Source organism: Acyrthosiphon pisum, chromosome X, assembly GCF_005508785.2.
Source record: "Acyrthosiphon pisum isolate AL4f chromosome X, pea_aphid_22Mar2018_4r6ur, whole genome shotgun sequence".
Lineage (NCBI taxonomy): Eukaryota > Metazoa > Arthropoda > Insecta > Hemiptera > Aphididae > Acyrthosiphon > Acyrthosiphon pisum.
Window position 1 is genome coordinate 31094181 of NC_042493.1, and position 5877 is coordinate 31100057.

The 5877-nt window shown below is 32.0% G+C and overlaps 1 protein-coding gene across 2 annotated transcripts in view; it reads left to right on the forward strand.

Annotated features, from left to right (window-relative positions):
• The window catches only part of LOC100162654, a 14663-nt gene that overhangs the window by 4968 nt on the left and 3818 nt on the right, over positions 1-5877 (forward strand). The gene's annotated exons all lie outside the window — the stretch shown is intronic.

A 5877-nucleotide genomic window follows, 5' to 3' on the forward strand; every position in this document is an offset into this window, starting at 1 on the left:
TAGGTATCTATATAATGGACAATGGTCGTTAACGGTATAACATTGGTTAATATAATTATTATTTATTATTGTTGTGACGTTTTATTATTATAATGGTTCACCATATTAATATGGTAATTAGCGCGATGTTTTGTGCTGGCATTGTACAAGTGCCCCGGAACGTATAGGTAACCAATAATACTAATAATATGAATATTTTAGCAAACGCGTATTGTCATCTCCTGTCCGCCAATATAACATAGAGACCCAAACAAAAGGATAACGTATTATTGCACCGCTCGCGTAACCGTAATCGAGGTCGATGCACGAAACACATATTTATACCTAGGTAGATCTGTTATTTTTTCTGCGACCGACGACACGCATAAACCTAATTATAGATATGTATAACACACAGCTACGATTGCTGTAGTTCCGCGATTTTATAGATCACTAGGCTCATAAAAGTACACGTTAATTACAATACGGATGACACTACTCTAACGGTATATTCGTATGTAATATTTACAGATTTCTCTCCCCTCTCGCTCTCTTAAACATTCTCTCTCTTTCTCTCCTCTCTCTGTCTATATTATGCACATTATCCACCACATTTATAATCGTATTTTAAAGTTGGATTTGATTTGTGTAAGTCATACTAGTATAATATAGTATAATATTGAAATATGATTTAGGGACAACCCTAAACAGCCGCGGGAATAGGGAAGACGAAAACCGAATTTTTTTCAACAAATCATTATGCCCGACGGGTTTTTCAAGATTTTCCAAGTCTTATCAGATTTTTTACCAAAGTATTCACCAAAATCATGATCATGATCAAGTCGTGCTAACAAGCAGGGCCGGCTTTTAATCTTTTATGGTTCAACGATGGGAATAATAAATTATTTTGGAGCATAAAATAATTATAGTGTAATACTGACTAAACAAAAAAAAATAAATCAAATGTAGTGCACAGCTTGAAAACTAAATAATGGTTTAATATTATTTCTGGTAAATATAATGACAGTTAATAATAAAATAATAATATTGTGTCATCTTTATATCACCCCACTCCGCTTGTGGATTATTATTATTATTATTTTTTTAAAAATGATTTTAGAGTTCGTTAAATCAATCCGTATCGCTTTACATTTGGTCATAAAAAAAATACACCAGAAGCGGCAGTCCTGATTTAATCGTGCTTAAAAGTGGCAACCATTTTACAAAATGTATTGTGCGTTTAAACGTTGTAAAGTAAGATTGAAACAATACAGAAATAACAAACTATTTATGGTAGCAATATATTGTGTGATTTATAATTTTATTTTATTTTTATTTATTTCAGCATACAATACGGGCATATAATAATTAATTTATGACAAATGAAAATCTATACGAACGTGTATTCTGAAAATTCATAATATTTTGAAATGTTGTAGTTTGAATGTTATTGATTAATAATGTAATTTATTATTGTTACCAAAACCAGAGCATAAATATCCCTTTGATTCTGTAAAATGACTTTTATTATTTTTTATTGTTTTTGACAGCTTAGATTGAAAAAAACGAAAACAATTAGTAGCCGAAATAAAAACGGACCTGTTCGAATTTGGCTCCCGGGTGGACGCGTATATGATGATGGATGTACAAACATGGTTTTTATGATAGTCTCCTCCGAGTAAACCATACCATTAAATATATTTACGTGACGGAGGTAACGAGGTACATATATTATACCTATACGAAATTGAATATAATAATATAATATTATATGAAGAATCATATTTACTGTATGATGAGACTGACTATCGTTTCAACGTTATTATACTAGTATTGTTGTCCTTGTCCGAAGAAAATTAAGTGACGCGTCGGAAAGGCACGGCGGACAATGATGTATAATATTAATAATTATTATTATGGTAAAAAAAAATATTTATAAAACCGGTCGGAAAGATAGGATTACGGTGGTCGCGGGGGCTATTATTTATATGTACACGTGTTAAACGTACACGGATCAGTGGATGTATCTGTGGGCGAGCGTACGCCCCCAAGTGTTTGGATACTAACTAATAAGTAATAACCATCGATCAATTGGGAAAAAACGATTTTCAACTAACTGTTGGAATCGTCAACAGCTCTACCAGTTAAAGACTATGAGGTGAATACCACATATCAATGCTTAATAAACGATTTTTTCCTGGCTACGTCCGATTACTGATTAAGTTTGAAATATATAACGTTTAAGCTCATTATAGGCGAAACTATAGGACTAAACATTTTCTTTTTACAGGGGTTTATAGCTCATTGCCTTCATATTTTTTTTTTATAATGTGTGTGAAAAAATTCCTTCTCACTAAATTTGTATATTTATAAGTGGCTTCAAAAAAATTAATATTTATATATTTTTACCTAAGTAAATAAGCATAATATATTATTTAATCAAAAGTTTTAAATTGGCTGTCTTTTAAATTGTCTTATACTTCCGATTGATCATAATGTTTTGATACATTTACATCTCATACGGAGAATATAACCAAATTTGAGAAACAGTTCAGCAATACTGCAACATATTATACTTGCCATCTGTAGTCTGCAATCTTCTGGCTCATCGAAGAAAACATTTTGCGTGACATATTATCCAATATAATATATTCGGAGGGATTAGCACCTATGCTCAAATTGAGCTGCTTTATACGCATCGTACATATATTATTAGTATAATAACTGCAGGCAACTGCATTATAATAGGTACGAGGGGGCGGCACCCACGTAAAAACAGCAATATAAAAATATCCGCTTTCCGTTCGACTTACGAATAATAATAATATAGCTGCTGTCTCGCCATACACACTCTCTCTCCGGAGCTTGTCTGCGAGACAGCAGACTATCCGTCCGGCAGACTGATGGTATGGACGATGTGATATTGTTATGATACGCGTAGGTATACTAAATATTATTACTAAATGTTCAAGTATGTTGTACGCAGCAGGTATGTGATTTATTGGAAAAGTCGGTCCGACGACTAAACGTTATAATATTATTGTACATTTGCACATAGGTTTGAAACGCATAAATACATACATTTGAATATTGTGTTTATACGCGTATATTGAAATACAGTGTGGTCTGTCGTATAAATCTTTGCAGATGACGCAGTGCTATAAATATTTAAATACGTTCAATGTATTACCTATAACCGACGAGGTTTGAAAACAATATTGATTTCTCGATCCCAACCTATTATAAAATACGCGTTTCCCTGGTGTAGTATATATTCTATAATACGTATATTAATATCATTGTTATTGTTACACTATGGTCCGCGAGTAGACTCTTCGATGTGGTCCATTTTTGCGGCAAAGAACACCAGAGACAAAGCAGACGTTGGTGCTGGTGATGGACGGGCAAAGATGAGCAAGTTAATGAAAATAATTAACTGTGGCAAGTTAAGTTAATTTAATTAAATTGCCTTTGTTAAGTCGAAAGCTAACAAAAAAAAATTTTCCTATAATCGAAAAAGAGTCATCGAATCCGTATTGTCTAGTTAGTTCTGCATGACACGAAAATAAAATTAACTTAACTGCATGACAATGATAATTAACTATAAGAAATTAAGTCACAACAATAACAATTTCAATTGAATAAGTCAATAAGTTAAAAACAAAAAGCATAACGCATAAGGCGGGGATTAACTCACCTAAATGATTATGATTACCAAACCCTCCAAAAAGCTTGTGATATTAATTGAATGATTTTTTTATTACTTTGAAATTAGAATATGATTTATTGCCAACAGTTTTATCTTCTGCCTGGCCCGTCTATTCCGGGAAGACATTGTACTTTAAAAAGTTTAAAGCGTTTTTGATTTTTACTGTTATAATAGTATATTTGGTAATGGATTATTATTATTTAATGTTCTGAATGTTAAATGGTCAATATCATAATAAAGTGAACAAAAACATAAAAAAAGCTTTAAAGGTAAAACCACTCCCCATCTTTCTACAAAATGCGTTTAAGTCTCCACACACGGTTATCATACCATCATACTATGGTGTAAAATATGAGACACAAATTGACGCTATAATATTAATATGCGTCTTAATTCTTAATACAATACAAATTATCTAATTGTATGTAATGTAATTCGAATTCGAACATAATATATCAAACAGTTGAATATGTCCGAGTATATATGGCAGCGGATAATTTGTTTTTATAATCACTGTTAAGCTCTTTAAACCTAAAAGTTTATTTTGCGACTATTATAGGTATATTTTAGAATTTGCTGTGGTTAAATTTTTGAAATTTATAAAAAGTTCAAATAAGATTCAAGTCTGAAGATTGGTTCAATAGCTAACTTAAATTAGAGTTCATGGAAACTTAAGTTCAGCAAATCCCTAATCTGCAATATGCAGCTCTATAACTTATCGCATATATTCTCCTCAACACACATGTTATTATTATCATTATCCATGGAATGTCCATGGAACTGGATTTCGCACGGTGAGATAATAATTATGCTTAATATGATACTTACAACATGGGTTGTCGTTGAATTTTTGGATTTCGTCATTCATTAATAATAATTAATATTGATAATTATGTAGTGTATAATATTATATTTACCGGCTTGCAAAGCTCCCCATCCGGCAGCCCATCCGTAATGTCCCAAAAAGTCTTCGCCCTTGTCCGGCAGGCAGATGGGTGCAATGTGTGGCATGTACTGCACCGGTCTATCCAGCCTGAGCACGGCCACGTCGAATCGGTCAGCTTGCGGCGTGAACTTGAAGAACGGGTGCACACTGATCTTGCGGACGCCAAACGTGTAAGCCGGCAACGGTTCCACCGCTGAGTTGATAACGTAATCTCCAAGAGTCACCTGTACCTGTCGCGCCGACGCCCTGATGACAGAGAAAACGCATAAGACGGCTGCACTAATTGTTCACTGCAGTTTAGTCGTTTCCAAACGCTTCGACACGATACAAAAGTATGCTATAGGTGTTATAGACAAATACGTTTGTGCTATAGGACAGTTTGCAATTTGAAAATATTTTGAAACGTTAATAATCAGTTCGAAAATTTTAAACTTTTGCTCCTTAGCCCAAAGTTTACGGACGCTTTGTCCTAGAAAAATATTTTGATATTTTATCCCCGCAGGAGTTATTAGCCATAGGATGTTTGATCTTTAGCATATTTTGGGGATATTTTAATATTATATGATCGATCGGAACACTCCACTATAGAAATACTGTGTTTCAACCTAATTTTCATTGTTATTAAGACTAACAACTATGACGATTATTATTTATGAAATTTATTTCAAAATATTTAATGAAGGAGGGTAATTAATTAATTTACGTTAATGAAAGCAATTCTCTTGAATTAATTAAGTTAAGTACCGTACCTATACGATATTACGTCAAGTTATAATAAGTTAATAAACAATATATTTAACCGTTGAAGTTAAAAAATATATGGAGAAAATATTAACTTAACTCCATAGTTAATACATGGTAATAATATTGTGCAACATTACAAAATATTTAAACAATAATTAAACAATAGGTTGTTAAAAATGCATCCTACATTATTTTCTTTTTTTTTTATTGCAGACTATAATAGAGTTATAGTAGCCGGTCAAGTTAATAATTACACGTTAGTGTCAACTACTTGTTTTTAAACCCATTGGTACCTATACGGCGTGATTAAAACAAATAAGTAATTTAATCATACGTATAATATAATATTATAGGCGTATGAACATAATTTTAACTCAACGTATTATTTTTCAAAATAAATGGAAAAATACATTTTACCAAAATGGATACTCTATAACTTGTTAAGTTAATTAGAAAACTAACCAATGATTAAAGTTGAAAATTTAAGAAAATTGATTTA